Source organism: Cryptotermes secundus, unplaced genomic scaffold (genome assembly GCF_002891405.2).
Source record: "Cryptotermes secundus unplaced genomic scaffold, Csec_1.0 scaffold446, whole genome shotgun sequence".
In the NCBI taxonomy this organism is placed as follows: domain Eukaryota; kingdom Metazoa; phylum Arthropoda; class Insecta; order Blattodea; family Kalotermitidae; genus Cryptotermes; species Cryptotermes secundus.
In genome coordinates, this window is record NW_019731271.1 from 534,865 (window position 1) to 562,739 (window position 27,875).

The following is a 27,875-nucleotide window of genomic DNA, read 5'->3' on the forward strand; positions in this document are numbered from 1 at the left end:
AGCCAAGTGACATGTAGTACCTTTATTATTATGAATTGAATTGAATTGAATTGAATTATGTAGGACATATAAGTTTTCTGTATGATGCGCCATTTTTTTATAAAATTCAGATTCGAATTTGAATTTCATGTAAATTATTTATTGTAAGTGACCAGTACACACCCAAATTAACCCATTTTGGCAATATTTGTTATAGATATCTCTATAATAAATTCTATCAGATTTCATTGAGTGGATTACGACCTTTTGTACGTTGATTTATGCTCTCTGTGCAAACAGGTCTATAAAGAACTGTAATAAAACTGCAATTCTCTGTATGTCTCATGCAGTTTAAAAAACTATATGAGATGCAAAAATAATTACAATTTCATTAGAGTCTTATTACTTAGATATATTCCTATCGAAATATCCGAATGACCCAGCATATGAGTTACAAGTCATCACTTTCTTTTTCTTTCGGTTTTGCTTATATCGCTTTTGCAACCTCCCCACTGCGTGCAACAAAGCTTGTACACTCACAAGGCTAATCATTGGAGCTGGAGTGCCATTAGATTCACTGGTTCCATCGGCCGAACCAATGACAATCATTTATATCTCTGTAGCATGCCATCTACTTTAATAGTCCAATTATTCACTCTCTGTCTGACTGACATCACATGATCAATGGCAGCCGACCGAATAGCAAGAACCTTTCCTTCCAATTACCTTTGTTCTCTTTCTTTACCTCGCTGCCATGTATCTATCTGCCTGTCCGCTTTGCTGTCGAATGAAGCTGCCAAATTCCAAAGAAGAGAATTGCAGGATGAACGAAATAGACCACAGAAATAATTTAAATTAAAACGCAAGTGAAAAAGTCTTCTTCTGGGATGTGGCGCCGTATAGATATTGTATAAACTGACGTTTCGGAGGAACGTATCGCCTTTATCTTCAGGGTAGAAAATTGCGCGAGCGAGGAACAAGTGTTAGCAGGTGGCTTCAGGAGCAGGTGGATGCAGACTGAGGCTGCGGCCACCTACACACGCTGGTTACTCGCTCGCAGATTTTTCTACCCTGAAAATGGAGGCGATACTTTCTTCCGAAACGTCGGTTTACACAGTATATATATTAAGCGCCACATCCCAGAAGACGGCATTCTTCATAGTCACCGCCGTGCAAACCTCAAATCTTACTTAAAATGCAAGTGAGGCAAAATTTGTTGCCCTATGTAGTGCTGTGTTCTTCTTGCTTTCATACATTTAGAACGGTCAGTTTGTTTTATTTAAGGTCCTTAGTCGTATGTAGAATGTGTCGTGAACAGTGCCAACATCTGTGTCGTGCGAACTGTTGAAGTGGAAGCGAGAATAGAGTCCTTAGGCTGCAAGTTTCGGTATGATTACAGATCATTGCATGGGGAGAGCCTTTCAATAAAAAAATATAAAAATGGATATTTTAATAGTTGTACTTCATAAAGATATTTACTAGTAAGACTATATTAATCGCATTATATTTAATGCTTCGGAAACCCTAAGTTCATAATGTCAGTGACAAACGCATTTTAATAACATTTTGGATGGCGTATTTCTTTTGGGATTTTTAGTATTTAAAAAATCGTTTTTCTTTTTTTCCATGATTTATTTAACGATGTTTTCTCAGCCTATCATACACTATAATGTCGAAGGATTTGTTATTCCTCTGACCACTTACTTATATTTCACTTTAATGGTGAAAAGGGAGTCAATATTTTAAAGGATGTTCATAAAGAATTATCCTTCTCACCCGAATTATATATGTTGGCTCCATATTCAACTTTCTCCCATTCTAACTAAAACGTACAGACTATATAGTGCATGATTTCACAATATTATACAATAATTTACATTACCGATTAAAATTGTTATGATTTCTCTTATTTATGTAAGATTTGAGGCTTTCACGGCGGTGACTATGAAGAAAGCAGTCTTCTGGGATTTGGCACCGTGTATATGTGGTGTTAACCGACGTTTCGGAGGAACGTATCGCCTCCATCTTCAGGGTAGAAGNAGCTCACCGTTCGTTACCTGCTGCATATGTTTCATCTGATATAAAGAAACCTTGTACATAGCCAAATATCTTGTCATTTCTAGTGCTTTATGCGTCTTTTAGACAAAGCACGTAAAGTGAGCACGAAGTGTTGAGGTGTGTACGCTTCTTCATGTCTCGTCTCAGTAACACTACTTCACTGATGAAGCGTTCTAGCTTTTGGGATATGATGTTGTGTTTGCTACTTGCTTTATGCTGGTTTCTTGCTTGGCTTACTCTGTAATCCACAAGATGTTGGCTACATGCTCCTCCGAAACGTCGGTTGACTTTCAATGAACTACAGATTATAGGAATCTTCAAAATCACAGCTGTGGGAATACCAAATCCTAATTGAAGGATATGAATGAACATTGATACTTAGGTCTATATTACAAGTTTTCGGGTGAACTGAATTTTAATTCATATTGATCAGATGAATGTTACTTTAATATTGCGTGAGGCACTATTCCAACTTTAATTTTTTTAGAAACACTTTTCTGAAAAACATTAGTATATCATTTACACTTAGTTTTATTTGCAAATCTACCCCTAAACCAGAATTTCTGTATTAACCATATTTCGACAAGGCAGATATTTAAAAAGAAAACAACGAAAAATTATTTCCAACTGCACAGTAGGAATATCTTAACAACAATATCTGTAACCCACCAAAACACACTACAGTGTTCACCATCACCATCACCACCAGCACCACCCCCTCCTCCTCCTCCTTCTGCCATCACCACCACCACTACCACCACTTCCTACTCCTTCTGCTATCATCACCACCACCTCTTCCTGCCACAGGAAGAACAACAAAATTATCGTGGAGGGTTGGGCCTTCAGATCCCAGCTGACCCTTCTACCGTAGTTTCGGGGTCCAAGGGCATTATTCCTCCGCGTACAAAACTCATAATTTTTCCTTGTATATTGTCAGATTCCACCCTTTCACACATGTGTCCTTGCCGTCGAATAACAGAATAATTAGTGAATAATCAATTGGAAATGATGTGGAAGTAAGCGGTCGTGGCCTAATATACAATACCGGTATGTTTCTAAATGGAATGAGAAGCCCTCAATCAGAAGAGCCGAATTTTGGACCGAGAATTGAACCGGGGACCTCCCGCATACGAAGCTGGATTACTAATCTCACGAACACAACTTTCGTTGTCGATATTATTATTATTATTATTATTATTATTATTATTATTATTATTATTATTATTATTTCCTTCTAATTCTTGGATGTTTCATTGAACTGAAGCAATGGATTAAAAAAGTGGGACTACTGTTAATGGATCTGGGTCTTTCTCGTAATTTCATACAGAAATGGGTGAGGCGTTGTTGCCATTCCAGTTGGTGTGCCGCTGAAGGGATGAGATATACGACCGTCACAACTGATGGTGTGTCTTGCAGTAAAAGAATTAATGGCCTTAATTGAATAAAATAAAAGTTTCTTTTCTCCGAACGCGAGTTTGTCCCCCTTATAATGCAGGACTTGTACCAAACCTCGGAGCCAACATTAAAAAATTTTCAAAAGAAAATAATAAAAAGGGAAATAAGAAATTATTAATGGGTCTCTGTTAACGTTGAAAGCCGTAAACTTTGCCCTCTGTGACGTCACGCCCCCTACTGTCTGTAGACCTTCTTCACCATGGAAACCGCGTAGAGTAAAATCGGACTAAGATCCGTGACCACGGGGATAAAATAACATAATTATTTGCAGCGTTAATTTATAAGTACCTCTGTAGGGCATTTCTTCAAGAGTTTTTACACGATAGTAGATCAAGAAATGTTACGGTTTTATGGAAATCAAAGGTTCACTTCCCCTTTTCACAAAACCTAGCCAGTGTGCCCTAACCTAATCCAGTTAGGTCCAGTATTCACTTTCACGTCGTATCGTTTTCATCTTCCCCTCTACATCTAGGTTTAATAAGTGACCTCATTGATGTGTTCCCTCCAAAATTGTGTACGTATGTTTTAATTCTCTCATATTTGTTACACGTCCAAGTATTCATGTACGCCTAAGGATGGCCCAGGTGAGGGTCAAAACATGTAGCGAAGTCATTAACAGCAAACTAAAGCAGCTGTTGACACGACAGTGTCTATCTTTTATATTTTCTGAACTTAGTGTCATGTAGACTGCCTCAAATCATATTCTTTTACTGATTTACACACAACAGGATGCATACCATGAAGACTGTGCCCTTTCCAGTTCATCCTCTTTGACATGGACCCCTCGTAAAAGGTAAACAATTTCTTTATTAAAACCGTCACAACACAACTATATTGAGGTCAGTGCCTAGTTTGGCTCTGCTACATGTTTCGGCTATTAAAAGCCATCATCAGGCAAATACATGGATAACATATGTACACCACTGAACTGCACTACTAATAAAATTGGATACAATAATATTAATTATATTAAAATACTTGGCATAAAAATACAATAAATTAGATTATATAAAACAAAAGTTATAGTATAAAACAAGAATAAAATTCTTCAATGCTTTACATCATCGAGTAAGTCGTTGGTTTTGTGATTTTGTTGTGTTCCCACGGACAAATTGAAGTATTCTATATTTTGTGTATATATAATAAACTGTTTTGGAGGCTCGTGATGTAGATGTAGTAATATTAATGTTAATTATTTAGTCGGTGTCTCATCTTACGAAGTATTGTCAGTTCGGTAGGGAATGTAAACAACAAAAAAAATTGGTAAAAGGTAAAGTTGTCCCTGTATTTAACTAATTAAGCACTATGCCATGAAGACGTATGGGGGAGTGGATGTATAGATCCACATTTTTTTTACCTCGGTACTAATTTGAGTTGTGGTCAGCTTCACGGCCCGGCCGCGTTACCCCCGGTACCCACTGTATAGGAGGTTGGGTGGATCCCAGAGCCGGTCCGAACGACATAGCCATGGGCCATGAAGGCCCATAGGGTTGTGAGACGTTGAGGGTCCAACATTATCTAGACAATCGGCTCAAAGATGGCGATAAGGTTGTCAGTCTTACGCGCTGGCCGTGCTTTACTCCCCAGGAAAATTATTTATTTAATAAATATGGTACTCATTTCTGTTAGATGCTGAGTGAACCCCAGGGCCATAGTGAGGCCGAAAGGATTAGGTCAATTGAAAATAATCCAATGACCTCATCGCTATTTGAACCCGCGACCTTAACCACTATGCTACCGCGTGATACCACTTATACACACGACTCGGGACTAGAAGCATTTACAACGTGATCGCCGATCTCCACACTTTACAACTCACTACAGGACCCGCTAAGCCTTTATCCAGCCTGCTGTGTCGTCATCGGCCATTCCCTGACAACGGCTTCTAACAATGAAGATTCTTCAGCTTTATGCGCTCCCATGAAGAATTCAACTCTCAACTAATAACTAACTCGTTGCTTCAAACTGTTCTGTTTATAATATTTTGGCACGGACTACATAGGAAACACCGCTCGTCTATTGTTGCGTTGGTGTCCATTGCCGCGGAAACGTATTTACTGAGCCTTTGTCCAGCAATGGGTTGCGTAACAAATTTTTATTAAGAATCTGCTGTCCTAAAAACGGGCAACGGGCGACAGTTACCCAGCAACGGGGCTACACGCTACAATATGAAGTTGCACGTACACGACAAAAGATGAGCTATGCTTTTATTAACACCAATATTGACTTTAAATGAGCTGATACGATTGTGCAAATAACAGGAAGATATTAACCCTAAGAACAAAATTTATTAATTTGAGTTGTAAATAAGTATATTTTTTCTTAACTATTATGTGAAGTTAGAGGAATTGAGAGTGTACCCTGCCGTGTTCTCTTGATTAACTGCAACAGAACAAAGTCTAGTGCAGGTTTCTAGTGCACATATAGGACTGTCTTCACTGCCTTTCTACATGAAACAAAGTCGTATTCCTGCAATAATTTCCTAGCATCCTGGTCTGTCACTCATTCACTCTCGGTCGCGACATCCTATTCGGTTTCCTGATCTTCTGATGTTTTCTAATGTTTCACTGCAATTCGTTCAACAATTGCTTCCTCGCAATCTTCAATTCCATTGTAAAAAAAAACTTCGTAATTACTGACGTGCATTTCCAATTTGACGTCATTTTCACTATCTGTCTTACTCGGTATCTCCAGATCTGAATGTTTAAAATCAGAGTGAGCAAAGCAGTTCTGAATGGTTTTGGTATATACTCTTCGCCGGCTAGTAAATAAGTAAAGTAAAGCTATCCCTGTAACAGGCCATGAAGGCCCATAGGGTTGTGAGACGTTGAGGGTCCCACATTATCTAGACAATCGGCTCAAAGATGGCAGTAAGGTTGCTATCTGCAATAAACTTCACTGCTTGTAAAAGATCAGTCCTAACCGTCCTACACTGGCCTCCTTTCCTGTTGAAAACGATGTCAGTAAACTCTCTTGAATTGCTTCAAGAATGTAGTTTACCAATTGTGCACGATATAAGGTCTTCAGATGTTTTTATGATTCCCGTGCCCATTGGCTGCATTAGGGATGTCATATTGGTAGACAGAAATTCCGGTTGGATATGTTTCAAAGAATCTAAATTAGAGCGTGCTGCAGAGTTGTCAAGAACCAGCAAAATGTTACTCGATTTCCATTGTAATTCCAAGTCCCGACTCATTAGCCATTTCTAAATAATTTCAGATGTCATACATACATTTTATGTTGGCATAGTACAGAACTGGTAAACTATCTATACTGATCCCCTGAAAGCACTGAGACTTGGAAATATACCTCGTGCAATTGTACATTTCGTCACTCCCTTCAGCTCTACCAGTTGATGATTGATGATAGGCGGTTGATTTTTAATTTTTTCAAGTAAGGCAAATTTGTCAGTTAGTGTTACATCTCGCTTTGGTATTTCTGTACGGATCTAAATATTTAAATGATAAAATCACTTCACACGCCACAGTACACCCATAAACACAGTCACTGCAAAACAGAGTAACTGTAGCTGTTTATACTGAGTAACTGATCCACTGATGACGTACTAATCATAGATTCGCCATGTGGCACCTACTGGCCCAATTAAACGGCATGGTGTCCTAAATAAGCTAAGCAAATTCTGATTATATTCTCAATTTACTTTTCTTCTCGAGAATTTGCCCCAGATGAAAGGCTGCCCCCATTAACCGATGATCGTATTAACCAGAATCCACTGTATTTACCGCTGTGGTGTCGCATTATGATGGTTTCATGCATTAACGGTTGCTAAGCTACGAAGCAGCGGTGGAAATGTTTCGTGTTTGCAGTAAAAAGCGGTTGCATTATCGCCTAGCAAGCAGAACATACACGTAGATGAAGAAATGAAAAAATCTAGATATAGGCCTATTAGCAGATTGTGTGTGAATAATTTTTAATGCCGAGACCTACATAGTTCCATGCACTATCAAGAAAACTGTCTCGAATTGCCATTAATTTATTTCATCAATATTAAGGGATGTGGGACAATATACGCAATACAAGAACAGCAAAGAAGGAAGAAGAAACTTTTTAAATTTTATAATGCAATGGCATTTCTGACACTTTCATTTGTAAGTGAAACTCAGATTAAGAACAAAATATTAGTATAATACAAAGAGCAGAAATTAAAAAAATATATATCGAGGGCTGTAACAAATTAGCTGTAACAAATTAGACATTATCGAAAATGGCGAGATACCGACGGAAAAAGCAGTCATTAGGTAAACAATGTAAACAATTTATTATTATGTTCTATTATTTGTGTTAGTGGGATTATTATTATTATCATTATTTTATCATAATTATCGAAATTACATAAATTGCCTTGTTTCTGTATTTTGTTTGTGTGGGTTTTGTTTCTTTTGCTTTACTCGTGCTCTCTTTGTGGTTGGCCTTTCTTCTGTTAAGATAAGCTGCAAATAAATCAGAATTGAACTGAACTGAACAACAATGCCCTGAATGCAATCCTAGATAGGCTCCTTAGTTGGTGCCTACGAAACGCTGATAGTCTCATCTGTTCTGTGCATAATACTGCGAAAAATAAAACAGAATTCTGAAAAATTACCTCCACGTGCCACAAAGAATATGCCGAGTTACGCATTTGTATGAGTCATTTACAGAAGAGCAAAATGCAATTTGAAGGAATAAGGGTACTATATACGAGTATGTACGTCCGTTTGCATTACGTTTTATGCCCGAAATTATTCAATAGATTGTCATGAAATTTAAAACAGAAGACTGCACTGAAATCTGTGGGACGAATTTAATTCTGGAGGGTCTACATATCCGGCAAATGCAACCCCTATTTTTCATGAAGCACAAATTATATTTTATAAAATTTTCAAAACGGATCATCATAAAACAAATTTGATCCTTCCAGCCATATTATGAAACTGGGGTCCAATCAGCCTCTAACATATGAGTACCACGAATCTTCTGGTGGGTAAAGGGCGGCCGGCGCGCAAGGCTGACAACCTCACCACCATCTGCTAATCGATTTCCTAGAAAATGTGAGAGCCTCGACGTCTCACAACACTATGCGCCTCAACTGCCTGATACATGGATAACTTTGCCTTATAGATATATAAAATGACGAAACTGAAGAAGAGGTCGGGGCCCAACAAAATGCTGTAGTGGCATTAACGAATGAATAAAACTATATCTTTATTTCACTAAGATATGCAGTTTTAATTTTAAGGAGTTTCTGGTGCAATGAATATTAAATGAAATACGTGCTCAAAATGTAAAATATGATCACTATCTTCTGGGGCACGGTGTAGTCTTGGAGAAGTGCACCAAAATTTTTGAGGAACGTAATGCTATACTTCTACCCTGAAGATGGAGAAAGTACGAGTAGCTTCCCCTGAAACGTCGGCAAACTTCTACTGGACTACATGGTGTCACATTCCTGAAGAAAATACTTTTAATAGTCACCGCTCTGAGAACTGGAAATCTCACGTAAGAAGAGAATGGCTCCTAGCTGTGTGCAGTGTATCTGATTACAGCTGCAAGAGTTTCGTAAGAGATGAAGGTCAGAGCCACTGAGTTAGGCAAAATCAGAAGGAACACATTCCGTAAATCTTCCCATTCTTGTTATTGCGTTAAACTGTTTCGTCCCTATCGCCACTCTGCGCTGAGAGGCGTTATTTCCTGGCGCCGTAATGCACGGGGGGAGGGGAGAGAGGAGCAGTACGTCAAGTTGCAATGTGTTACTAAGGGTAGGGCCCCAGGCGCGGCTAAGTCTGCAATAAACATAAGACATATAGTAGGGCGGAATGGAGGCATGACAAACCAACCTCCTCCCTCGGAACATGAGTGGCACACTGTCATAAAACAATCTCGTGATTAAGATAATCATGAATGGTCCGTTGTTAAGGGTTTGGAATGAGGACACTTGAAGGTTATAATCCAGATTACGAATTAAGAGGAGGAAAATCGTGAAAACTTTAGTCCGGATAGGAAGTAAGCCGACCACAATACTCTCACGTGTAGAAGGTTGCATGACTAATTATAACGGCTTTCAGATTGGATGATTGGATTTATTGACACTTCTTTACAATCACTCGTAATCACAATCAATTACAATAACCCACAATAACTCTTCAGAGGAACTTGTTCAAGAGTGACTGACCCCATTCTGGTCTCATCTATGACTGCTTCGAACTGACTGTGATTCACTTCTCTTTTACGGCTGACTTGACTATCCCTTGGTCCTTAGCTGAACGGCCGCTTATATGGCGTATCGCTATCCTAGGAAACTGTCTCTTGATTGCTCGTATCCATGGACACGCCTGTTGATTCTACAGCAATGAGCTGGCTTCCAAGAGTCTACACTTTTCAGTTTCGTATCCCAGGAGACGCGTTCTTTGGCAATAAATCTACATGTCACAGTAAGAAATGGAGGTCTCTCGAATACATGTCATGATTGTTTCCGCTACACTAACCTGCTCAGTCTTACAGAGACCAATATAGTATTTCGTGTCCATCAAAGGCAAACACGGCTTTTGGATGAATACTTGGCGTAGCGATGTCATTTCAGGAGAATCAGTCATGATAATGTGGAGTGGATTAAGTTGGCGCAAGACACAATTCTGTGGTGTCTTATTGTGCGGTAAAGAGTTGCGGTAAAGGTTTCGTAAGAGTTGGGAGTCAGCTACTGAGCCACACGGTCAAATTGTTGGATATTTAAGCAGTCATTTAGTTACTTAGTCAAAAATTTTATTGGGCTCCTTTACGACTACTGGCTCTAACAGACTTAAACTGATGCGAAGAGAGTTCGCTGCCTTTACCAAGATATATTTTTTTTAATTTATTTAATAACATTGACCTAATTTATTAGAAAGATTAAATCTTCGAACACTAAACACAAGGTGTCGCCACTTACATTTTGTTTTAAATAAATGTGTACAGCTGAGCTAAACTTTGTTCTTCTGCTCTAAATAGAGGCGATATTTGTGTTCCTATTAGGAACAAATGTCATTTCTTCATGTTCAGTTGCTGATCTAGTCACTGTCCTTCATAACTAGAAGTGTTATTACTGTGAATGCACAAACATTTAAAGAAATTTTATTTCATTTTAAATAACAATTTTATATAAGTTGTTTTGTTCTGTCCTTGTATTTGTTTCTGTTTGTTTTGTTTTTGTGTTTATGCTGATTAGTCTATCTGTTGTTGTTGTTGTTTTTGTTATATTTATATTAATTGGTCTTCCTACCTTTGAGTTTTAAATGTACAAAAATAAAAATTTAATTAATATCTACTATCATTTATTATTATTTCTTATTAGTGTGTTTAAAATTAAACTGAGCTTCTTTAAAATAAACTCAGTGGCTCACTCATTCTTGATTCCGTTCGCTTACTGCTACCTAACAGGTTAATCAGAGACTGTCCTATTTTCCCCGTAGTGTAAATTTTATTCATCAATTAGATGTTTTTACGACGAATTTAGTTTGCAGGAATATTGATATATTTTTAAAGTAATTACAATTGATTTGCTGGAATTATTAAATATGTCAATATTTTATTAAATATTTATGACGTCTATTTTCTAATATGTCACTTTTAATTCTTTCTCTTCTTTCATATCTTGTATCTTTTGTTGTTGCTTATGTTTCCTGGTTTTATTGTAGTTTCTTGTACTGCTTGCGTCTGACTGACCTCATGACTGCTGCCAAGCAATTTAATAAATAAAATAAATTGAATTGTTAATATTATATGCATATTTCTGTTATTGCTGCTACCGAGAAGAATATTTGGATAAAATAAGAAGAATTAACACGAGGGCGAACTAAATTAAAATAACAAGTACATTTGTTTGCAAAATTCAAAAGGATAAAATATTTCCCATATATTTAGGTGCATATTCTCTCAGCCCTCCATTAATACTTGTCTCTAATTAGGAAGCTAATAAATAGGATCACACACTCGCCACTAATCCGTTAAGTGATACACTAAGAGAAGCAAAATAATCCAGGCATAAATAAAGTAAATGCAAAGGCGTTCTTCATTTATTAATGAACGGAAAATGATTACGAAGAATTTTATTTCTCGAATTTAATAACGTAATGATGTGATGCGGAAGTAATAAATAAAAGGGTATTATTTAAAGTAAAAGGAGAAGTAAGATATGAAACTAAATACCGTATTTACGCATGTATAGACTGCACATTTTTTGCCAAAAATTCAAGAGGAAAACTGGGGTGCGGCTTATATTCGAAGTATTCGAAATCACACTTCATTTAAAAAAAAATTATATTCATAATTAGTAATACAGGGTGTTCTACTCCTGAAATAATATTCCAAGAAAATTATTTTTTCTATAATTTCTGTCTGAAAATTGTGCTGCGGCCTATACATGCGTAAATACGGTATGTAAGATAGAAAATGAGTACATACGTGAATGTAACAGAAAGTTTGATAAGCGCAGAAAATTAAAGAGACTGGAGAATAATAACGACGAAATGTAGGGCTACGTTAAAGAGAATAATTTAGAGATCATAATTTTGTAAGATGACACTCAAGAGTACATACACAAAATTGAACAAAATACTGGTTATAAGTCTTCAGGTGGTAAAGTACTGTTTGGGACATGTGGTGAGGGAACCGGTGAATATCAGAAGCTGCAGAACGAGGACACAAACCCCATAGCTTGCCCCAGGTCAACACAGCTGGACAAAAAATTAAATATCTTAATAACTTACGTGAGGAATTAAATTTGATAATATTGTTGAAGCCCTACAGGAACAGATGGAAACTTTATGTAGAGTGGGTGAAGTCTCGTTACCGAAGGTAGCACGCAGTTATAAAAACAGGGCTAAAAGAAAGAGGAAGACCAAAGAAGAGATGGAGAGAGGATTCTGAGGTAGGAAATAGCAAGAACTAGCTACGTTTTGTACACAAGAAGAGTTTTATAGGCCCAGTGCTGAATCATATTCTGTGTAATGGATTACTTATATAAAGTATACAGGGTTAGTAGTAAACATAACGTTATAAGTAGGTAAAGTAGCATGGGCTTAGAATTATTAAAATAACACCTTTTAATGTTTCCGCCTATGTATTTGATTCTGAGGTCTGATGATTGCGAAAAACTGAAACATGTAGTGATAAATGATAATTAATATTATTATTTATTGACGAAACGTTGTGTTGGCTCTATGTACGACACACAAGTCGAAACAAAACAATAACAACAGCTTCTAATGAAGGTAAGATGGCGGGTTTGCTCCTGTGGCTCAGCACAACCCCATGAAGGTGTATAGGGACTAGGAGGTAAAGTTACACATAGGCCTCTGCACTGCGTATATTGGTTTCAGTGGTCAGTTTCACGCTTCGATCTTTGCACCCCCGAGAAAACATCTCCTGATTCCCAACGGCCACCGAGTCCCAGAGCACATCACTTTACTGACTGAACTATTCTGTCTCCCTTAATAAAGGCATGTGCCCTGGAGGCAAAAACGAATACAAAACATACTTTGGACAAATTGTTCTAAAATTATCCCTCACTCTGCAAATGTTTAGATTCTAGTAGCCCTACAATTCCAACAAAATCTTTACTGTGTCTTCTCATGCAACAATTTAACATGATTATGTCATTGCGAACAGTGCGCTGAAGAGAACACACACTCAGGAGCTAGAACGTAATGAGAATCGAGAAAAATACATAATAAGGAGCTTTATTATGTGCTCTCCTTACTTAATATTATTAGGGTGATCAAATCAAGGAGAATCATATAGGAGGGACATGTAGCACGCATGGGTGAGATAATAAATATACAAAAATTTTCAGTCGTAAAAGCTGAAGGGAAGACACCAGTCAGAGGAACTGGATGTAGATGGGAGAATAATAAAATGGGCCACAAAGAAATAGGATGCGAGAGTATATACTGGATACACCTGAGAATTAGTGAGTTTTTGGACTTCGTCCATCGTCCAGTATTCTAAAAGCTAGAGAACTTAACGTTTCGAAAACTGGATCTGTTTCCGCCAGCAGGTTAGGGGAGGAGACACCTACTATGTGGGGTCCCTTAGAAAGAACTAAGCTCAGTCATCGTCCAACGATTGGAGTTAGCGGTTTCTAAGGGGCCCAACTGAGTAGTTGTCTCCTCCTCTCCCCTGAAGAAGGAAACAGATCCAGTTTCCGAAATGTTCTGTTTTCTAGTTCCTAGAATACCGGACGGCGGAAAAAGACCAAAAGCCCAGTAATTCACCATCGTCAGAAACCTTTAGTATCTATTGAATATATCTGTCTCAGTGGCGAAGTTATGTGACGAAAACAACGAATCCTAGGATTCCATAAATGGCGGGCAATGTCTTGCCCAGCTGAGCTACCGTCACGTTCTCAAGAAGGGCTCTGCTGCATGAACTGTTCACTCCGTCTTTGTCTGTAACTGTCATCTGTGATAAGATTGTGGAGATGAGACATTGAGATATAGGTCACTTATGCACGCCGACGGTCCATACTGTTCCAACTTCATCATCGTGACGTAGGCTCGAACAGCAAGGATCAATTTGAGCTCTGCAGGGGTGTAGAACCCTCGAGACGAGGGAAAACTTTCTGATATATATTTTATTATTAAATATAATAAATTGTACACACAACCAACAACAACAACATATCCTGCTGGTATAACTTTACAAGTCCCCCCTCTACCTATAGGAAAGACAATTTATGATGCTGAGAATGGGGCACTTTATAAAGAAAATCTCGATGCAAAAAATAATAAATTTACAGTGTACAATATATTAGCTTCTATGGTGCACACAGATGCCCTCCCACGAACATAATACAGAATCAGCTTAAGAGAATAAGTGATACAAGCAAAATTGTATTCCTCAAAATTTTACGTTTATTTAATTCCATCATACGATATAATTACTGAACTTCTCTTTAATTCTGGAAGCCATATATCTGGAGATTAATCACGAATCCTTTAATTGTCGTGAATAAGTACATGAGCACTAAGCCTAAGCTTATGAATACACACTACTCTTTTGTTGTAATATCCTTGTAAGCGCAGTACATGTAAACATAGCTCTGTTTTAATATTCCGGGTCATGTAAATACTCCAAAAGGCGCTGTAATATATTGTAAAATATTATGTTCATCGTAAAATTGTTACAAAGTGCCAAAGTTCTTTCTGTATAGCAAATAAAAGAACTTACAGAAACTCCAACTGTTCGCACTGCCATTTCTTTGAAAGATGTTATGACCAATAGAACAGAGCTTTATCATCTGAAATTCACTCAAGACATCAGCAAGCGATTATAAAAGCAGATAATTTCGAGCAAGACGTGTTAATATTAGCATTTGTGTAAAATAAAGCCCCCAAAAATACAACCTGTAGATACAAATGACTAATTCCAAGGCATATACGCCTTCTTGAGAAGACGATATCCGTTCAGAGAGTTAAAAGTTCCCCACCTTTTACGCAACCAGATTTCTTTCTCTTCGTATTCATAAGAAATCGCCACTTAATTATCATAACTGACATACCAACTACTTAGAGTAAGTCTCTTATGTAGCTTACAGAACCCGAAGTATTGCTATGGTAAATTCGGGTTTAGGAATTGAGTATGTTGTCTACTACTATACGTAGCAGTGGATGGGGTACGTATTTTCAAAATATTTTCTTCTTGATTTCTAATTTATCTTCGGCCTAGACTTCCATGTACTGCAGACATAGAAAAGATGCTGATAATTTAGGAGTCCTTTTTCGAAAAAAAAAAAGATAAAATTCAATCTGAGCTTTCCGTAATTTATGGCCTAGGCTACATTGACCATCAACAAAAAAATTAAATTTATTCGACAGCTTTCTCTTTTGATATAAGCATAGACCACTTACACTACAATTAATCAAATGTTTTGTATAATCTCGGAGATAATTATAAGAACAGATGGGCAGTATAAGAAAAGCGACTTGCTCATTATGCGTTGAAACATATGAAAGTAGATTCTGTTAGGATGCTGATATTTAATTTCGCACTTAAATTTTTGTAAAAACCCCTTTGACTAATTCATCTATAATTCACTCTGCTGGCTCGACTATCATCAAGTAAAAATAAGAGTTGAATTTCCTTTTCACTTTGTAAAAGAGGAAAAAAATCCTGGTTTCCTGTTTCTGTGAAGTGTTTGAGAAAAGGGAAGCGGATGCTAACAAAGTGCTCATTTAATTTCAAAGAACGGAGAACCGAGACTCACGCTGTGTGGGACGAATTGCTATTTGAGTAAATTAAGAAAACGAACTTTTCTTACAATCAGAAACATATATTGAAGAATTAATTCATGCAAATCTGTCTGTAGGCCTACACACCTACTAGCGAAAGCGTCCGTCCTTCCACAGGAATTTTCCTAACAAGGACTGTATTAAAGACAGTCCTTAGGTACATTCCCGTTCGTCAAATTCTTTATTTATCGCCGTGGCACATCGTAATAATCAGTTCCAAACGTTGCTAAGCAACACAGATCGCTTTTATGTTATAAACCCGTTATGGTTAACTAGACTACCAGTCAGACAAGACTTGAGGAAACAGGGAAAAATGGATGAAAGGGTTACGCGTGTATAACACATATACGACAGTAATAATATACGCTCTCTTAGTTCTACGAATTAAGTAACCGACTTAAAAAGGAATTCCAGCGTGTCTGAACGCGTTTCCAAATCAGACACGTTTCCATGTAACACAGATATGTACTAGATATTGTATAGCGGTATATATAACATAATAACAATATATAAACATAATATAACATAATTAATATGTCTGTCCGTCACGTTCCTTAGCTCGGAGACTAATACTAATATAAGATATGTGTAAATACAAAAAATGTTCTTTTTAGGAAGGACAGTCCGAAAAATTTCTCAATGCTGCTGTTTCATGCATGGGTTCAAGTAAAAAAAAATTGTTTCACCATTCTTTGGTGCATACGAAAGCATCAGGGCTCCGAGGGCAATAAATATTCGTAATTGAATCTTTAGTTATTTAATGACGCTGCCAGTATCAAGATTATATGGCATCGGGTAAGAGGATGATTAGTGACTACAATGATTCATAATATTGTCACGTGTATGGGTGACTATAAACGGGGTTTGGATTGGTGACTCGATTTATTGAACACTATAACACACGACCCGTTTCTACACTCTACAGTTCACTATTACACACATAGACTAGTGTTCTCAGCCTGTTATAGTCTCCAGTAGTCGTTGCCTGGTAACGGATCCTATCGATGAAGATCATTGAGCTTCCGTGGTCACTCCATTGTCCGTTGGTTAACACTCCACACCTGAACTAAAATGAACTGATAAATAACTGGGTCCCTGACTGGCGGCCATTTCACACCAACCTTCTAGTCTTCTTTTCACATGCTGACTTTCAACTGAACTGCTGACAAATCCAACCAACAACTAATTCGTTGTCAAAGCCAGAGTCAGAGTTACTTTACGACAGGAGCACACGTAGCAAAGACAAGCAGCGGCATGCACACAGAGAGACTACACAGAATAACATCGGTACAGTACTAGAAACAAGAAGTAGCCGCTGCAGAACTATAGACATAGGGCGACAAACCCTGATATTTTTAAATTTTTAAATTTTAAATTTAGAGGAAAATTGAAAAAGTTTTAAAAATTGGAACTGAGGATTTTATAAGTGATAGTTCAGAGAAATCAGGATTGACGTGCGTGAATAACGGGGACATCAGCGAAGTAGATTTTGGTAATAACGACGAGGGGAACAATCAGGAAGACCTGGGTTTTTAAATTTTAAATGTTAAACTGAGTGCAGTGTGACAGATACGTGAGTAATACACCTGATGATGGCCGTTTGTGGCCGAAACATGTAGTGTGTAAGGGAGAGCAAAACGAAAGACCTACAATATATGGTTGCACTGAAGACGGAGTTGGTATCATGTATACGACAGGTTGTTCACTGCCAATCAATTCGTCTTGGCGCCAAGCCTCTTGAGACTCACGATCAATATATTTTTTCGACTGAACATTATCAGTCATAGTCCTTATCTAATATTCTCTCTTAAGAGAGGATGGGTCTGTCGTTTACAATTGCTGCTGACCCTCGCCAACGCAGTCACTCCCAGGTCCGAGTCCCGCAGGACTCACGACCACATTTTACTGTCTCAGATTTGAGACTCCCCCAACCTGGTCAAAGTCAAAGTCAAAGTCACATTGCGACTGATGGCCAGTCAGTCAGTAAGTCTTGGTGTCGAGCCCCATCCTGGGGATCATGACCAGATATTTATTACTGTTTGATAGTTACTGTCTTGTTCTTCTGGGGCGCCCTCTCTGACGAGAGGACGGGTCTGTCTTTTGTATATGCTGCTGGTTCTTGCCAGCGCAGTCTTTCTCGGGTCTGAGTCCCTTGGGACTCGTGACCGTATTATACTGTCTGAGATTTGAGACTTCCTTTTTCGTCGCCTACTACGACTCGCTGGGATATGGTGGAGGTATTCGACCCCGCCTCCACACGGGTGACCCAAACCTGGAGGGCCAAGTCCCTGTATTTATATCCCACGTAAGAGGGTGGCCCGGTTATACCCACAGGCATTGGGTTCCCCTTTTGTCGCCGCCTACGACTCGCATGGATATGCAGCAGTACAATGCATGCAGTAACAGGAGCAAGACACAACACAGAACACGATACACAAATGTATGTAGGAAGAATGCTCATATAAAAGAGGATTGGCGTAATTCGCGTGTTTGAGTGCGACGTAAGATGAATCTTGAAAAGTTTTATTATTTAGAATTCATCGACATATATGACGAATACAAATTTTAGTCATTTTAGAATGAAGACATCATGGCATGTAGTACAATAGTTTAACGTGCATAAAGACACCTGAGGATGGCACATTAGTGCTGAAACTTGTAGTGTGGAATTGAAGAATAAGGTGAAAAAGTGTATAGACTGTAAGACGGTTAGCATAAACCATGGACATGAATCAGTGTAACAAGACGCTAAAATATAACATTCCCAAGCAAAGCTGAGTTTCTTCCGGGAAATTCCAAATTATAAGCTTATATTCCGAGTGTCCTTAAGATATTTTTGTCCTGTTCTGGCCTATTCATAAACACATAAGCACCATGCTTTATTGACCTGGTGACGAAGCCACAAATCGAATTCAGTTTATTGCAAGAAAAATAAAAAGCTTTAAATTCATTTCCGTGAATCTGGGTCTTAAAGAATATATGGACAATAAACATTTTTCTTTTTGTGCACGACGATCTATAATTCTTTATGATCCTGATCTTCAATATAAAATCCCATTAATAATAATAATAATAATAATAAAAAATCAAGAGCCTCGAAGGCACGCACAACTTCCTCCATTCAGTACAACTCAGCAGGCGAATCTCTTTCCAATTCCCATCTTCACGTTTACTCCGTACCTTTCAGTTCTCTACGTATCATTCTCTTCACTTCTTCCAAATAAACCTAGCATTCAGCTATAACCATTCTCAATTTCGTCCTTCACTGCTATTCTGTTTCACACCCACGACCAACCCCTTTTCTATTTCGCCGACCGTTTGTCTTTTTATCTCCTACTCTCACGCTAAGTCATCCTTGCATCATTTCATTATTTGTTAAATAATAGATGGACCAGTTTCAGAAGAAGAAAAGTAATATGAGCCCAGAGGCCTGCATTTGTTACGCCGAATAACAGCTTTGCCGGACATCGCTTGAGGGATCATGCTCCACATTTATTCAAAAACGTCGTATGTCCGAATTAGGAACTGAAATGTCGAAGACGATAATAAAGGAACTTGGTATAAGGTAAAGCTAAGAACTTGCATTCGGTAGTTCTCCGGTTCGATTCTTGGTCAGATTACCGACTACTCCCACATCTTTCCTACGTCTTTAGAGCGGTTCCTAGGCAACCATTACAGCATTTACGTTGATATATCGATAACGCTGCAGAAGTGCTCGGTTCGGATCTCAGCCTGATAACGACGAACTTGACTGAGATTTTTGTAGTCTTCCTCAGTCCCTTGCAGACAGAAACCAGGATAGTAGTTCGAATAAGTAGTGCCCCTTTCCTTTCAAATCCTTTCTAATTAATTAATCATCAATCATCGTAATATTCGGGAGGTACGTGGTAGCGCAGTTGGTTGAGGCACTATGTTACAAGCCGGAAGGTAGAGGGTTCAGTTCCTGATGAGGTCATTGGATTTTTCAATTGGCCTAATCCGCCCAGCCGCACTATGACCCTGGGGTCGACTCAGCCTCTAACAGAAATAAGTACCAGGAATCTTCCTGGGGTAAAGGGGGCCGGCGCGTAAGGCTGACAACTTCACAACCATCTGTGAACCGACTGTCTAGAAGATGTAGCAACCTCGACGTCTCACAAACCTATGGGTTTTACCTTACCTTTTGACCATCGTAATTTTCGACGCTATGTGACACGAGTTACTGACAGAGTCCTGAAATAAAATACAAGACAGTAGTGTAACAGTAACTTATGTTCATTCGCAGCCGTTTAATTTAAAATTTCCACAGGAGTGAATCATGGAAAAATTGGCCATTTAGAATACAGGCCTATATGCATAAAACTGACGTAATAAATAAGCAATTTCATTATTTCTGTAGGCCCTGTAATTTATTTCAGAAGGACAACTACAAAATACAGAAGCATTCGCTATTAGGTAAAATCTACCTTCATATAAAATCTGCACATGACACAGAGTCGTTAAATAACATAAACAACGATCAAATGCCTGTTGACAAACCAACGAGAGAGAGAGAGAGAGCTCGGTTTTAAACATGCAGATATCCGTTTCCTTTTTGAAACTCAAAATGTTAATTAGAAACCCTGAATTGAAAAGACCACTTGGAGATGTATGCGCACATCGGAGGATCTCATTTGGATGAGTTTGAAGAATAAGGCCCAAGGCCGTATTTAAGGGGAAATGACCGAGGCAGTCTCCTTGGGGGCGCCACAAAACATAAATATAATGCATGGATTTAATAAAACCTTTCATTCTCTGAAATCACGAAAGTTTTCTTTTATTCGGAAGAGAAGAGAAAAACAGTAAAATTATCACAACCGAATTTCTCTGCTGCGGACATGGGCCTCCGAAACTGTACACGTAATTCCGAACACGCGAATGAGATTCGGATGCCAAGAAAGCCGAAGAATTACTTGAATATCTGGGCGACCATCAGTTTTTCTAAAAGGACTCTGTTCCACTGAGGGATTATTTTAAAAAACGTTAAATTCGCATAGTGGGGGGGTGGAGTCCAGTTGGGTCCACTCGGCACAGCGGTCACTGATTTGCCTATTGTAGCCTGCCCCGAGTGATTAAGATTATTGAGAATCTGATGTAATGAAGATTGGCAGGGGAAACCGAAGTCCTCGGAGAAAGTCTACCCCAGCGTCAATTCGTCCACCACAAATCCCACTTGACAAGACCCAGGTTTGAACCCGGGCCGCCGCGGTGAGAAGCCAGCGACTAACGGCTTGAGCTATGGCCCGGCCTTGTATTTAGTCGTAGTTACAACTGACTATATGCAAGTACATAAAATGTAAAAACACTGGAAATAAATTAACCCATTTTGCGTGATGGAAAATGAAATTTGGTATGGGAGCACACAGACATCAGAAGGAAGTGACCCGCCGGACGCGTGAAAGGGAGAAATAAAATCAAATAAATCTACAGGACATCTAAAACAACGAAAGAAAGAATATAAAGAAAGAGAAATGGAAAATCTTCTTACTTTATTTCATTTGTTACATCAATACTTTTGCATTGAGCTTGTCCGTACCTTCTACAAGATGAGAAAACTCCTCAGCATGGATGGGCTTCACAGAAAGTAGTGGAGGAGATGTACAAAGGCGTATAATATTGTGGCGTGCCGCCAGGAAGACCGGACTGTAGAACGTCCATTGCTGTTCAACGGCTAGCAATTCCTAGGCAACGAAACATAAATAGTCCGTTGCCTAGTGAAGTGCTTAAGCGACAGAGACCGAATTGTTGAGTTCCCACAGCAACGAATGCGCAACAGTACGGCGTCCATTGCTAGGCAATGCATGGGTAGACACGTCTGACAATAACACATGATATCCACTGCCGAGCAGTGATGTGTCTTATGTGGGTGGTCTGTTCCGAGCCTACATAGGGAGCAGTGAACCCAGAATAAAGAGGATCCAAGGAGAGGTAAGGAAACAACCAAGAGCGAAGTCTTCACCGAGAATAGCGATGCAGGACTATAGCCGTTGAAGACGATACGTTTGAAGGCGTTACCGAGAGTGACTATAATTGTGAGTGTAAACAAATAATTGTTCAATAAACTTTCGTCTAATCCGAAACCCATTGTTCCTAGTCGCGTTACCTAGGAAACACACGACAATATTTTCGTTGGCAATGCGCGTGGTAAGAGACCACATGGGTCACGCGGAAGACAGAATATTAAAACTACTCTGAAAACATGAACTGGATAGAACTGTCTCAGGACAGTATACCGTAGTCAGATTCTGCGATGGAAATCTGCAGAATATATAAAATGTTAGTCTGAATATCTGAGGAGGGACAAAACTTGGGAGATCTGGAGGTAGATCAGAGAAAAATGATAAAATGTCTCTCTAGAAAATGGGTCGTAAAGATTCATTTGGCTCAGAACAGAGCCCAGTGAACAAGGCAATGGACAATCGTGATACATAAGATTTGGCCAATTAACTGACCAGCCGAGCCACTGTCATCTCCTCAAGAAGAATTCGGCTTAATTGTGTTAATTATTTCATTCCTCGGCCAATTTGAGGCTGTTGTCGGATCACTCCATTATCATAAATTCGACATCTCTCTGAGCACCTGCTACTTCTAATGTAATGATGGTCTTCGCCTAGAAGCTCCAGAGCACTTCGAGTTAGCTGAAGAATGTTTGAATGTTCTCATTACCCAGTGCTTTTCAGCACAGTCACATGGTGCATACTAAGTTCAATATATTATATAAAACCATGGGGGCGCGCGGTAGCGTAGTTGGTTGAGGTGGTTATGAACAGTTATGTCTTCAGGAGTATAAAGCTGTATGGTCCATAGAAAGTCAATAGACCTTCAGGAGGAACATGTCGCACCCATCTTCAGGGCTGAGGTATAAGCGAAGCAAAGAACCAGCATGCAGCAAGTAGCAAGCAGACTCCTTCTCGGTTCATGTAATGAGGAGAGTCATAATATTTAATCGTCGCTAGATACTATTGGGATCATCCAATAATTTGGGGGGGGGAGATGCGTGGGATCTGTAACAGGCATGAGGCACGGAAGAAATTCAAGGTTTCAGTAGGAAAACCCGAAAGAAAGGGACCACTTGCAAAAACGCGGGAAGGGTAATACTACAAGAAGTTCTGGGAAGAACAAATCGCCCGTTTTCCTGTCACTACATATTGAGCATTTGATATAGCACGGACCACACAGAACACAGCGGGTCCTGCAATTCTTCTATTCTTTCGTGTGTATTCGTTGCCGCGGAAACATGTTTACCGATCCGTTGCCTAGCCTTCTGGCTCCATTATTTCTGTTTGTTACGGAGAAAAGCACACAAACACACAGAGAGCAAGGTGTTCTCAAAATTCTCATTTTAGTTTTCAAAATAAGAACATTAGGCTAAAAGAATTCTTACATGAATGGGATGAGAAGATGTGGATTTCATTCATCTGGCTCAGGATACGAAGTCTTCAACATGGTAATAAAACTTTCGGGTTTCGTAACACTCTTAAATTTCTTGACTAGCTTAGCAACTGTTAGCATCTAAAGAAACATTACGCGCCACGGAGTAAGTTATGGCCCGTACAGTACATAGTGATTCTAAATTATTGTCGGGGTGTCAGTTTATAGACCACGGAAACTCCGACACGAATTTAGAATCACCTTGTACTTTCAAATATTAAGTACGTAAATTATTTGTGTTAAATGGAAGCATTTCTGGAAAAGAAAAACATTACGACCTATTCTGTTCATGTCCTACTGAATTATGTTCCATCAGCAGTATGACTCACAAACTTGAAACTTCTAGTAGTATAACGCACGCAGTCACAGGAGCAAGACACAACAAAGGGCACAATACACATAAATGTAGGAAGAGTGCTCCACAGAGGTGGTTTGGCGTGATTCGCGTATTGAGATACGGCGTAAGGATGACGAATCCTGAAAAGTTTCAATATTTAAAATCTATTATTATATATGACGAATATATTTTAGTCATTTTAGTATGAAGACATCAGGGCATGCAATGCAATAGTTAGACGTGCATAGAGAAAACGCACCTGAAGATGGCACATTAGTGCTGAAACATGTAGTGCAAAAGAGAAGAGTAAGGTGAAAAAAGTGTATGCACTGTAAGACGGTTAGCATAAATCATGGACATGAGTCAGTGCAACAGGACGCTAAAATATAACACTTCTAGGTCTATTTACATTAATGAGAGAAGCGACAGTTCAAGATACAAAGAGCAGCATAGACCGATGAGACGAAAGCATAAGCAAGAACAGGCTCTTACAGCTTACCATACTCAGTAGACTATTGTTAAATGTGTAAAATATATTCGAATTCGAAATTTTGAGGACTGTAGGTTAAGAAATGTCATAATTCCGAGGTAGAAAATTGTGGGACGTTTTTCTTCCGGATTCGGAGAGTCTAGGGTTACAGGACACTTAGAAATATCCTGTACCTCTAACCGTAAAAATAAAAAACAAATATCCCTATTTGTATGATAGATGTGTTCCTGTAAAACATCAAGTAAAATTGAAATATTACTTGGAAACTTAGGCTTAAATGGAACAATAACAACAGAAGGGAATTTCGAGAAGCCATTATGAGAAGCTGAACTGGACTGAACCGGTCCCGTATAGGGACTAATGATCTGCTTTTGTGAACATGTTAATGTATCGCTGGTTGTCAAAAGCGCAAGCCAATTTTTTGATTAGCCGAGGTACTTTTGCTTCTTAAGAAACCCTCTCTCCCTTGGAGTTAATTTGTTGGTTAGCAAGAACGATTATATTGAAGCTATTTCCCGGAGAAATGGCAATTGTTGCGTTTAGACTGAGAATCCTTTCAATATTAATCTCCTGTGATAGTCATCAGACCACCATATCAGTATGTAGAAAATGAATCAGATGAAATTGTGAGTAGAACCGAATTCGAAACATCATATTTTATCAAATAAATTAAATGTATTTCAAAGAAGGGACAATATAAGATTAGCCCTATAATAATAGTGAAATTAACTGTCATAAACCTTAAGGAACCATTAAAATATAAGTCAATTTAATCAAGATGGTTGAAGGAGACAAGATGGCTGACTGCGTTACTTATCCCATTCATGCTGTATTAGACTTACATTGAGAAGCTTTTCCATTTCATGACGCAAACTTCTCAAGTTCTATACCATTTTTTAGCTTTTAGAGAAGCTGAGAGACAAAAGCGAATTGATCTCTACGGGGGGAACCGGTGGGAAATGTGGTGTGGTAGTGTTTTGTTTTGTTCACGCCGGTGCGCCATAGGCCTATCGGAACAATTGAACTGTGGGACGCGCACATGTAACAAACCCAGGGATGTCAAACCATTACAAGACCACAGATCAAAGAAGTTCCGGCTAATTATACAATTCTGGTCGTTTAACACATACATTTCTACACCTACGTTGTTCTTTTCACATGTTCTTGGTAAGCATTTAAGGCTGAGATACAATACGTTCTACTTGATTTTAAAAAAGTTACAAGGAAACTCTTAAATTAGGTTCTGAAGCTCGTTTTATTTCAGTGTCAATTTGAGACGGAGCTGGTTGGTTGCATTCGACACACACACAACTGTAAAGTCGGCATAATTTTAATATAAAAAATGCCTAAATTGGCACCCCTGATTAAGCCGATGGCGGTACATTCTCAACAGTCGGATGCGTGTTGCTTCATGTCATCACTTTATTATTAATGGAATAGAAGACTAGCAGCGTGCACAATATGAGCAGTGTGAACCGACTATAAGGTAGATATGCACATTATCGACACTCTAAATGAAGTAGGTCCTACACTGACTGATGAAAAACACGCGTTTTTGAACGTTCTTCGTTAAAAGAATTAGCGGACTGATTCTTAGATTATGTAAGATTTGAGATTTTCACGGCTTTGACTATGAAGATTCTTCAACAAAACGAAAGTCTTTTTTTTTTTAACAAAATTCTGTCTTAAGCTTGAAGCAACGAAAGTTACTGGTACTAAAACGATTAAAATCATTAATACAATTCGTTTATTACTAATAATTTTATTTCTAAGGAAGGAAGAACGTCTATCGGAGGCAAACTATTCTCTCTTTGACATTAAATTCTCAATATTTGGACGTAAATGAGAAGCAAATACTCGCAGGCAGCTTATCAATCATTCATCTTCGATTCGCATCTCTCGATTCGCGCTTGTCCACTTTCGTTTAAGAAAAGAACTGTTCACAAACACATGAGCTTCCGAAAGTCTTGCCATTCGCCGTGCACGGTGGCTAAACACTGAAAGATTTCAGGAAGTAGATAGAGTTAAAAATAAAGTTACAATAGTAATTAGCATCGTTTTTAAATAAAAATGCAGGACGATGGATAATGTCTAAGAAGTCAATAACTGAAATAAACAGAATTTATAAAAGTAAAGGATTCGAACATGTTCAGATGTATTTCTCAGACCGCTAATATTCTGCCAATCTACAGTATCGTGAAACATTTTCAAGATTTTCAAACTACACTGAAAATAAGAAGACTGCAGCTTCACATTAACTACATCTTGTAATCAGGAATTCAACTTCTGAAGAAGCTGAAATCTTTTTATAATTCTTAGCAAGAGAGGGGTTTCCTGCTCTGAGGTTTGCGTACTCTGTCACATGTTTGAATAGCTTCATAACTTGTACTCATCTCCAAGCATAATTAGAATGACCAAGTCCAGAAGGATGAGATGGGCAGGGCATGCAACACGAATGAGGAGAAGAGAAATGAATATAGGATATTAGTGGGAAAGCCAGATGGAAAGAGACCACTGGGAAGACCAAGGTGTTTGTGAGTGAACAATATTAAAATGGCTCTTAGAGATATAGGATAGGATGGTATTAATCGTATTCATCTGGCACAGGATAGGGATCAGTGGAAGGCTCTTGTGAGCACGGTAATGAACCTTCGGGTTTCATAAAATATTGGGAAGTTCTTGAGTAGCTGCATAATTGGCGGCTTCTCAAGAAGGGCTCAGCTCTGTGAGTGAATGGTCATATGTTTGATGAAAGTCACAGTTCTCACAATCGAAGTCTCCTTTGGAACTCTGTTATTTTACCAGACACATCGGAGATAAGGCGATTCGCTAGTTGTAGGCTGATATTCATATCATTCATATGTCGAGGGACGTCCATGTGAGACACAAAGATGCACATCCGATGGCCATTATAAAGCTGAGAAAGAAGTTGCCCTTAATTTTCAAAAAAATTCAGTTTCTGTGTAAGATTTGAGGTTTTCACGGCGGTGACTATGAAAAAAGCAGTCTTCTTCAATTCAGTATCTGTTTTCAGGTAATACAAGATTGCAAGAATGCAGTAACGGCTCAATAACCAAACTACTGCACAGTACAGAACATAATCCTTAAACTAGAGACGATTCATTCCTTAACGTATCTTGAAAGACTGGGCACAGTTTCTTGGTGCATCAAATAGTGGGATATAATCAAATTGTGACCTATTTTATTCTTCACGTAGCTATGTAAGACATGCCACTTTTCTTTCCAGGTATACTTGGTGTTTCATCTGTCACTGCTCCAACTAGTATCCGCATTGGGACATTCAGGCACTGCATCATCATATTGACGTCTTCATATACAGTAATTCTTGTCCTGCGGCGGTCCCTTTCACTGGATGAATACAGCTAATTCCTTCGTTACACTGAACTCCATATCAATTCCATGAAGAAAGATGCAAGCCAGAATCTATCGTCCACTCCGGCGATTTCGTCCATTGCTATAGAAACAAAAAAAAATCCGTGGCTTTAGTCCACAAGCGAACAATATCGACAGAGGGACCGAGCGACCCCAGCTTGTCGGTGAAGTTAGTCGCAATTTTAGCGGCTAGAGGGTGTCGCGTGCCGGTCACGGTAGCCGAGCGGTCTAAGGTATGTACTATCTTTGCTCTCTTGGAAACCGGGATCGTGGGTTCGAATCCCACTCAGGGCATGGATGTTTAGTTTGTGTGTGTGCGTTTTTCTCTGTTTGTGTACAGGTATAGGCCTTGCGACGAGCTGATCACTCGCCCAGCGAGTCCTATCAAATGTGTAAGATCTAGAAGAACCGAAGTGAACGGAGAAGTTCATGGAGGTAGGCCTAGGCCCACTGG